Raw genomic sequence first — 11,212 nt, 5'->3', positions numbered from 1 at the left:
TCTAGGCTTGCAGTGGGACCGACGAGATGACAGCCTTACAATATCCGTCAAAAGTGAAATCTTTAAAAGAAACTTATCAAAAAGGAGACTATTATCTCTAATCCATGCTTTTTCTGACCCGCTAGGTTTCTTTGTGCCCGTCATATTACCTGCGAAATTAATTCTTCAAGAGGCTTGGGCAACAAAATCGATCTGGGATAAGCCATTACCAGATGAACTTCAAACAAGATTTGAGAGATGGTACGAAAGGTTGTTTAGTCTTTTCAGCCTTAAATTACCTCGTCGCATGAGTCATGGAATTAAGGTTTCATGGACTCTACACATCTTTTGCGATGCCAGTCAAGCCGCTTATGCAACTGTCATTTACTTACGAAGTAAGGAAGAAGACAAAGTTTTCGTGAAATTCGTCATAGCAAAGTCACGCGTATCGCCCTTAAAGAAAATAACTATTCCGCGTTTGGAGTTGCTAGCCTGTGTTCTAGGTGCACGCTTCCCAAGGTATGCTGTTGAAACCCTGTGCTTAGTCGATGTGCCGATATATTACTGCACAGACGCTACTGTGGCTCTTAGCTGGATACAACGAGAGGAAAACTGGGGAGTATTTGTGTAAATAGAGTAAAGGAGATTCGGAAACTCTCGAAGCAGGAATGTTGGAGACATATCTCTGGGAAATTGAATCCGGCAGATGTGGCATCTCGTGGCTGTACGCCTGAACATTTTCGGCAATGCAATCGATGGGAGGGCCCCGAATTTCTGAAAAGCTCTTCGAAAGAATGGCCAGACTTTGAGTCTACTAAAGATGAAAATTCTGTTGCAGCAGAAATTAAGAAGGGAGTAATTGTCAATTTGAGTATAAAATTAGAAGATTCTGAGTGGTACAAACGTTTTTCGAGTTTTTCTAAAATAGTTCGAGTATTCTGCTAGGTTATACGCTTTACTAATAAACTCCTAAAGAAGTCCTCGTATTCTGCGGATACCTTAACAGTAGAAGAAAAAACTAACGCCGAAACATTTTTGTGGAGTTTAGAGCAAAGGAAGCACTTTCTAGAGAAAGGAGATTCTATCCATGGATTATTGGTAGTGCGAGACAAAGACGGAGTCCTCAGAGTTAAAACTAAAATCATTGAACGTGATGATGAATTCTGCTTCCTTTATCCTCTGTTGCTTCCTGTCCAAGCATTATTTAACTGAATGCCTCATAAGAGAGTATCATGAAAAGAACTGTCATGCGGGAGTGCAGATATTAACTGCTAAGTTAAGATAGCGATACTGGATCATTTCGTCGAAACGTAATATAAGATCTTGCGTAAGTCGATGTGTAGTATGTAGGAGATTTACCGCTAAGGCTTTATCTACCCCTCCGATCCAGTTACCCCTTGACAGAATAAGAGATTCGGCAGTCTTTGAAACAACTGGAGTCGATCTTTGTGGACCTTTACTTCTGAGACCAAAGAGTAAAGCTTGGATCGTCTTGTTCACCTGCGCCGTATACCGGGCAATTCACTTGGAGCCTATCACCTCTCTGAGTACCGAAACGTTTCTACAGGCTCTGAGACGGTTCATTGCCAGACGAGGTCGTCCTGCGACAGTGTATTCAGATAACGGAACCAATTTTACCGGAGCAGACAATGCTCTGAGATGCCTGGATTGGAGAAAAATCATAGAAAACGAGTGGTTTCCAATAATATGGAAATTCACCCCCTACGGCTGCGTGGTGGGGGGATGGTTGAAGCGCTTAGTTCGTTCCACCAAGACTCTTCTCGTGCGAATTCTAGGGAGATCGTCGGTGAATTTCGAGGAGTTACTGACCGTCCTGTGTCATGTTGAATCCACATTAGACAACCGTCCTTTAACGTACATCTATGATGATTCGGAAGAGCTTGTACCTCTGACACCTTCCCTGTTTTTGTAAGACATAAAACAAGTGGGGGTACCGGATCTGGATTACATCGATTCCCAGAAACTGAATGCGCGTGTAAATTACTGCAATACGTTGAGACAAGAACTGAGAAGTTGCTTCCGCAAAGAATATCTGGAACTGGTGCAGAAGCCAAGCGCTTCATATCAAAACCTAAAGGTGGGGGACGTAGTCCTCATAGAACTAGACAATAAAAAAACGTGTAATGTGGCCAATGGGCAAAATTGTAAAAAAATTCAGTAGTAGAGATGGCGCTACCAGAGTGGTACAGTACAGGTAAAATCAAGCAGTGGATATTTTGTAAGACCAATCAAAACACTGTATCCACTGGAAGTTTCAACTACTAGTGATCCTGTGCTAACTCTGGCAACTGGAAACAGATTTGATACGGTAGACTCTTAAAACCAAGGACATGCTCTTAGACATAATGTACAATATAGACGTTTTGGACTTATAATCCTCTTTTCTTTAGCAATGACATTAATTAAAAGTTTATTCTTTATTGATCTCGTTTTAGTATGATCTGTCATATATATTGTATGTTAACCGAGTTTCTTTTATATGTTTTCTGAACTAATACATAATACTGTTTTGTTTTCTTCGTAATGTTAGAAACTTTTGTGCAATGTCTGATTTTGAGAAAATCAGGGTGGGAGGATATTGTACCTCTCACTTACAGCGAGGATAAGTTTGGCAACATCTGAAGGAAGAAAAACTTGGCAATGCTGGAATGGCAACAGCGAATGATATTCTATAGATTTTAATTTTGATTTTGCGTCGAGGTTTTTTGCGTCTTTTGCGATACTGTTGCGTTATAACATTTTGAGTTTTAGGTGAATGAAATGGAATCCGCTGTCCCGCTGCGGATATTAGTAAAATATATTTTAGAAAATTAGCTGCGTTGGAAGGGATGAAACCTTGTGTTTGATTTTGAGGTATTTTTCCTCCTAAAGTTGCGTCGAGTTCAGAATATTATGCCAGGCTTATTCACGCTGGTGCAGATAAGTTTAAATTTTTGTTATTGTTTTTATAGTATATAACTTGCAAATGTATGAATAGAATTCTATTAAATAAACATTTAGAATTCTGGAATGGTGTTTTAAAATTTTAGATATAGAGTATTCACATTGCTATGTCGGAGCCAGTAGCAGTCAGGTGTAAAGCAAAATTGTTTTTGCTCCACGACATAACAACGGCCTTACACTGATTTTAAAGAAACAAGAAATTTGTTACCAGTTAGAAACTGAATAGAAAAGGAATTAAGAATTTCTGTTTTAGACTTTTAATTAAGAAATAAAAAATGTGTATTAAATGTGTTTTGTTTGAACATGAATTGTGATTTCGAAACTAAAGAACCCACATAAATATAATATTTTAATCAAAAATATCACAGATTGTCATATGTTTGATTTCTTCCCAACTGTTAACACTTCGAGAGGCCAATTTAATGCAATTAAAATTTAAGAATGCATCCATGCATATATTTTATAAGAAATATTAATTGCATTACCTTTTTTTTAAGAAAAGTTAATTACTTTTTAGCTCTTCTATTTGCTATCTTTGATCGAGGAACATTTGAATATTCTCTGTACCAGCTTCAAAATTGTATAGTGCATAAGCTCATTTTAATTAGTGTTATGCATCAGTATGGTATGTTGCATGTGAATTTGTGTTTACGCGGTTGAGTGTTTTGTGGTTGTACTTAATGTAAAGGAGATTCCTGAGATATACATATCTATTTGTAACTAACAAAGATAATACTTTTTTGTTTTATGGAATATGATTTTATGTTTTATTATATGCTGTCGATGATATTGAAGTGATCATTCAGAACTAACAGTCTCAAAATTTTATATATTATTCATTGTGATTAATATTATGTATATCATTATTATTTGCTGTTGGTGATATTGAAATACAAAGTATTTAGAACTAATAGTCTGAAAATTTTATATATGATTCATTGAGATGAATGCCAAGCATATCATTATTATGTGCTGTCGGTGATATTAACGCGCTCGCATTCAACATTAACTGTCTCAAAATTTTATATACGATTCATTGTGCATTATTAGATTTGAACTCACTACTATATGTTTTGAGTTCTACTTATCCTTAAAAAAATTAAGACACATGTCTATAAATAATAAAAATAAAGAGAGCAATATTTATATTGCTCTCTTTATAAACTCTGCTATAAGTTGGCTTTGGTCTACTTCTTACAAGGTCCATGAGTGGAGGCACATGAGTAAAGGCACGACGGAGTCTTCTCATTGCAGGAGAGGCTTAGAAATGGGGCGAAACTAAAGTTTGATATTATTAGCTCCTTTTCGCGGAAAAGTGAGCTTGAAAATTCAGAGTTTGCAAACCTTTAAGCTCATTGTTATGGAAAATACTGAATAAAAAATCCTCAATGAATAATGAGTTTAGCTCTTTCAACGCTAACCTTTTAGTAACATATAATGTAAAAGACGTGGTCAATAAATAATGACGCAGGAATACGGCTCCGATTTCAAGACTTGTATCCTATGCCAAAGAGGTTAGAAGAAGAGTATATCCATTATGCTTTTAAGTCTTTGTAAATTTATAATAATGTAACATATGTAATTGGCCTTCCTTGTTATAGATAACATTCAAATATTGGGACGACAAATAGGATTAAATTTAGCAGATTTATTTTTAAATTTTGTAATATACCGCTGACTCGGGTATGTGCTCTTTTCTCAGTTTTCTAACTTCACATCAGAACTAGCAAACTGCACTATCTCTCCTTTGTAGGGGTTAAAGTGTTTATCACATACTGAAACATTTATAATGATTTTTGCGCCATTGTCTCGCTGAAAACAGTTTAGGAACTTGAGCTTAAAGGCATGTATATCATCATTTAAGCTTCAGAATCAAAGTATATTAAATATTGACCAGAGTGAAAGGAGTATTTTTTAATGTGACAAAAGGGAAAACAAAAATGTTTTTATTTAGTAAAAAAAATCTTTTAATTTATTGACATTATTTTAGCCATACCGTAGCAACATTATTATATAATACAAAAAAAAAAAATCTTAAGAATAGCAAAAGCACATATAGACACGGCTGAGAGGATGCTTTCAATAGTAATGTACATTTGGCTGAGAAAGAAAATACGGCTTATACAGTGTTAAGTCCTTACTAACTCCCGCCTACTAAGTGCATATCAATATATTCTGACCTCCTTGATTTGTTCTATTACGATAATTTCTATCTGAATGGAAAAAAAAATTGAATGCTTCCTCCAACTGAAAATAATATTAAGAATATTTAATATATATTATTTTAACTTCATATACGAATAATGTGTATTTCGAATGCCATTAGTTAAATTAATGGCGTTTTGAACACTAGAATGCCATGAAATAACTGATAACTAAATGATACATATTTAAGTGCCTTTAAATTTTAAAATATGGACTATGCATGCATATATACGATTAATAAATATCTTATAGAAAGAAGGAAGTATCTATTAACTAACATTAAAAAAAAATTTCTGATAGACGGATAAATTTTCGGTGTAGCTTATATTATAGCTGGAGTCTTATAGTATTAAGAAAAGACAATCGTTTCCTAAAGGAATGTAATTATTTTTTATATTAATAATGAATAGTAATAAAATGTATGTCGAAGAATGAACAGGATATGTTATCGTTCTTGACAAGTAAAAATTTTTAAAAATTTTCATTATACCTTGATACTTAAGTATTTAAGCAGGCCATCCCATGCAATTGCAGTACTTACCTACTCACATGAATGAATTCCACAATGGGAATGGTTTAAATTAGAGTAAATAGTTCTAATAAGTACAATTCAAAATAGCGTTACCTAGATGCAAGCAGGATTTAAAATCGTGATCAAAGAGTTTACATATGAAAAAAAAAGTGGGGTAACTTGAAATTTCATGCTTTCTTTCTAAATAAAAATATTTTTATTAAAAAAAAGGTATTATTTCTGACCACTACAGGTTAATCGTTTTTACATTTTGCATATAACAAGACAATATTTGTTTCTGGTACATTTCTGCTGCTTATAAACATCGCAAAGTGTAGCGCCATCTTGCGGTTAGTAGGAATTCCAAGGAGGCCACAGAAAACAAAAAAGAATACCATCCCACTGGCCGGCCTTGAGCATAAGTTGGCCTTGCTTTGACTCCTAGGGCGGCGTAGGAGCTTCTCGATCAGCAGTACGCAAAAGATTACCTTAGACTTGATATTATATCGAACTATTGCTGAATGAAACAATGCCCGTTCCAAAAAATGAAGCGCTAAGGCACATCAGATGAAAAGCACTGGAAGTGGAAAAATCTCAGAAGAGAAATCGGAGGCATGGGAAAAAGAAAAAGAGGGTTATCAAAAGGTCAAAAGCCAAAGAGAGAATCAGGCAAATATCTCAGAGCATGACGAGAGTAGGAAAGAATAACACAAGTTATCCAGTTATCAAAATTCAAGACACAAATACAAGTCAAGATACACTACACAAAATATAACCTAGAAGAATATACAAATACAAGGTGCAATACCAAAAAAATAATATGCAAGTATAAACAGCAAAATTATAAATGCAGAGAAGAAATTCATACAAATGCTGAATCAAGAAGAAATGAAATCTGAATAGTGATAAAAGTAAAGGCAACCATCACCAAAGAGCTTAAGTAACAAAAGTTTTGGTCGCCATCGATAATAGTGTATGCAGCAAGATGTCTAGTGTTTCTGTCTTCATAGAGAAGCTCATAATTGAAAACTTGTGCATAGTTGACGAAGTGACATGAGTGCCCTTAGTAAAATATTTCTCGTTTGTTCTTTTGATGAATTCAGAAAAAGTTTCAACTTTTAAATCTTTGTGCAGAAGTTCATTTCTCAATAGGTTATCGGTATCAGTAATAATTAGGGAGAATTTGTTTTGAACCAATTGAAGCTGGTAAAGTTGGTTCTTCGTAGCAGTGTTTCGTAAAGAAGCAGCATAATAAAGTATAGGTCTGATGCACGTGGTGTAACTACGCTTCTTAGTTTTCACGATAACAGGGAGAAATCTGCTCCTGATACCGATAGCTTTGCTTTTGAAGCTTGTGATGTGGTTTGACCATGTAAGTGTATAATTCAAAATGTTGCCCAAATAATTGGCATATAATTAACGATGGGAACAGGCTCTGGTAGTACAAAATGTGTTTCTTACTTCATCGAGTACATGGTTTAAACACACAGATTTTAAAAAAGTCTTTGGTAATGTAGTGAGCAGGTTTCAGTAACATTAAATAGGATTCTTCACCACAAATATTTCCGTAAAATTGTCTGGCGATGTCAACAGCATCGAATCTCAGAGCAATAGCATTCACAGTTTCTGTCTTATGAACAAGTTCTTCACAGTCTATGCGCTGGGGATATTTAAGTTCTTGTTGGTTAAGAAGCTTTTCAAGTGACATATCTAGAATGTTTTGGAGACGTGCTCTTCCCATAGGAATGTCGAAGGACTGGGGCAGATTTTCCTCCTTAACAGGTTCGTCGGATATGCTTTCGTAGGCTTCACAAAAGTTCATGTTTTGATAAACGACGTTGGTGACAATGTCGCTGATACGGATAAAGTGGGTCATCAGTTCTTCCCACTGCGTATTTGTAATGCTGAGGCTACTTTTTTCATCTCCTTGAGCAGAAAGTTGTTTCAGAGTGAAGTGGGAATCCTTATACGTGACCACAAAGTTCTTGGGCAACTCCAGATTTAGTGTCAGCAGGTTTTGTTCCTCCACTGTCATGTTGGTTGCGAGAACATTCAAACACCATGGCTCAAAGTTCACTCCACGTCTTGTCCGATAGTAAGCTTTACCATATTTGGCATACTTTCGGATGTGCACAGTCACTTTTCCCTTGTAAATGCTGGATCCCACAAAGACATTATTTCCAATGTGAGAGAGCTCCTCTGGAATAGATTCTTCGGTGAAGAGGTCTTTGCGCTGAAAAAAATAAAATCAGTTAGTATATAATACATAAAAAATGGGGTCACATACAATATCAACTTTGACATATAAACTACTTTTCGCAAACACGTACTTTTTTCTCGAAATGGGATGTTTCTTCAGCTTTTCTTTTGGCACAAGAGCTAGGCGATTCTCTTGGAACATCTTGGGTGCGGTCTTCATGGCTCAACACTTTATCATTCAAAGGCATACGTTCTCTCTCAAATAGGTTTTCCATCTGAAAAAAAGTAAAGACAAATTAAGCACATATTGCAAATTCAACTATTTTTAAAGATTAAAAAATCTAAAAACAGTATATTTCAAAAAGTTACTTACCTCCGGTGCGTTTTGGTTTCGTGCCTGATCCATTCGAAGTAGTGAAGAATAATAGACGGTGGTCGAAATAAAAGCAGGTACGTACACTCTAGGCAACAGGCAGGAAAGAAATGTGGAACGTTGCTCGGGATATCCTTATATCGGGTAGGAACTCTTTATTTCATCTAAATGATGATTGGTTAAGAGACGGTGAGGTCATATTTCAAAGAATCTGATTGGTCGACAGAAAAGGATCCATACACCTTAGCGGAGGTATACAAAGGTGTGATATGGCAGACGCCATTTTGTAAGACAACATGTCCCAACAAGAAATGGATGATGTCATTCCAAACACGTGGTTAAGAGTTCTTTGCCATAAACATAAAATTGTTCGTTGCCACAAAAAATAAAAACTTTGAAAACAAAATTGTTGCCACAGAATAAAAACGAAAGTTTGATGATGTCATTCCATCACGTGATACAAGATGGCGCTGGTATCGTCACTTCCGGTTGTCACGTGATCCAAGATGGCGGAGACCACGCCCCTTTTCTGTGACGTCACTTCCGTCTGCCGAGTACGGCCGCTTACTACTGAAGTATAACCAAGTACAATTTATGCACAGGGTTAAATTTGCAGTCTCTTATTGGAAGGCGACGTGACTTCAGAAAAAGAGCCAAAAATGGATACTTTTGGCCCCTGGAACTGGAGCTCAACACCTTACCTATTGTCGTTCATATGGCACATTTAAGTTTTGCCAAATTTTACAGCTGAAATGGGCTGAGCCTACATCGCACTAGAACTACATATCATAGCACAGTGACTCTCTGATCTTTTGGTCAATTAATAGTTCGGACAAGAGTTCTTTCAAAATAAAATCTTATAAAACCATTCGTTCAAAAGACAGGCAAGAAAGTGCGCTTATTAAATGGTCCACGACAATGCCATTTCAATCATCGTCAGGAATTCGGTGTTGTGCTGTAAAGCAAATCGACAGCATCGACAATTAACCGGTGTTCGTGAGGCATAGGGTCCTCCCTTTCATATAAATGCAAATCATTGTAGCAACGCTGCTTGGATAAGTTTGTCTAGTAAGGCAGTAAAACAAAGGTCGTTCAAGATCCATTGCGAATTCCATTGAGCAAAAGAAATCCTTTCCATGGGTAATTATTCGTTTGCAGTAACATACGCGCTGCTCATGACACGCGTGTAATTGGCTCGAGTTCAAGATCCTCAAAACGGTCATTCATTGAAGCCAGAAACGAGTAGCAATTCCTGATGTATTGGTACAAGGTGTATCTTCTGCATAACGAAGCACCCTCTCACGTCAATTTCAGGGGCCTATGCCTTTCATCCTAGATTTATAGCATGCCTCTCGAAGACACCCGCTTCACGTTAATTTTGTGACGAAAACGTCTGGTGGTTCGGAATACGCCTTTTGGAATAAGGCTCCAGTACTAGGCGCAAAGCCCCTTGTTTCACATACTCAGAAGCTTTATATATGCTAGTTGTCTATCTGTTAGCTTCACATTTGTGAAACATAGTATCTTACTACGTCTGCAGGCGGTTGCTGAATGAGGGGTTTTCTGCGCGGACACTTTACCGATTCCCCTTATCTCCTTATTCTGCTATCGATTGTGTTTCAATCTTTGCATCTGAAATCTGATCCCGATTCACTTTTGAGTAATTTCCTGCGCACAAGAACACGCAATGTCAAAATTATTCTCAAAATTCCTACAAATAAAGTGTACAAATCACTTTTAGTGGGGCTGTAAAAGTAACATTGAAAATAGTTTATGCTGTTATTGAAACTGCATTTTCTTGTTTAAGCGTGTTTATTTTATTTTTTAAATATCTAAAGACTTTTGAACATTCTGTATACTGCAACTACTACGGAAACAATCAGTTTCTGAAATTCACAACAGTGAGATTTTCTCTAGCAGTGATTCTGATATGTACAGACATGTTTTCGAGTTGGAAATATCTTAAATTACGCAGTATTATTTAAGGCGGACATAATCACATGAATTAGAAATCTTCTCGCAAAGGAATTGGTCTTTTCCGGAAATTTTAAAATGTTTGATTTTTTAATATCTTTGGTCCAGGTACACAAGTAGTAAATAGAGTATTTATCTAATGGGTTTTCCAAATGATTTGAAGGAACAAAAGCAAAACAAGATGTGAACTTCTTCATGAAAATAATTTATCTTCCAAGATAACTTTGGTTTATGTAACAGCATGACAGACTCATTTTCTTTGAAGCAAATTCAACAGCGGTCCGTAGGTTATGTTTAACAAAACCCAGGAATAAAGAAGATAAAAGCTTAAGATCAAACACGTCAAAAATGCAACATTTACGATTTTATATATTTTAATATGGTTTGAAAACTTGTAGTTGAACAGTTAGTGCATTTTTGGAAGCTGAATATAGAGTATGCATGCTGGAAACTACAACCAAACCTTCTTTATGAGTCGTACTGTAAACTCACGAACACCTGAAAACAGCCGAACAGTTAGGTTTCCAACATGAACACACTAACTGATATCGGTAACAAATTATCTCAAAAAAGGGATTCAGGAGCAGATATATACACTCAGAATATTGCTGACACATCTAATTACTTGCCCATTAATAACTTTAAGAAATTACCTATGTAGAAATTTACAGATATAACCTTCCTACAATATTCTAAGGTTCACGTCTCCGAAAATAGAACTTTAACTGTTAGAGTCAGTAGCGCTTCGTTTATCCCTCAAATCATTACAACCTGTGTTTTGAAAGTCTTTGTCTTTGCCCAGTTTCCGTATATCATTTAAACTTCCGCCATTCCAATAAAGATCCTAAAATTTACTAAGGATTCTTTGCAAGCTATACGTCAATTCTCATACACTTGATTTGAATTTCAAAAACAAATTAAATTACAACTCAAACGCTATTGGTCAAAACTGAACATTTAGTTGACCAATAATGAATGTTATTAACTGAAAAATGACAAGCATTACG

The sequence above is a fragment of the Stegodyphus dumicola genome, chromosome 11 (assembly GCF_044657685.1).
Source record: "Stegodyphus dumicola isolate Sdum_Otavi_A_Nest chromosome 11, ASM4465768v1".
Lineage (NCBI taxonomy): Eukaryota > Metazoa > Arthropoda > Arachnida > Araneae > Eresidae > Stegodyphus > Stegodyphus dumicola.
The sequence above is the reverse complement of the archived record's forward strand: the minus strand, read 5'-3'. Positions refer to the sequence as shown.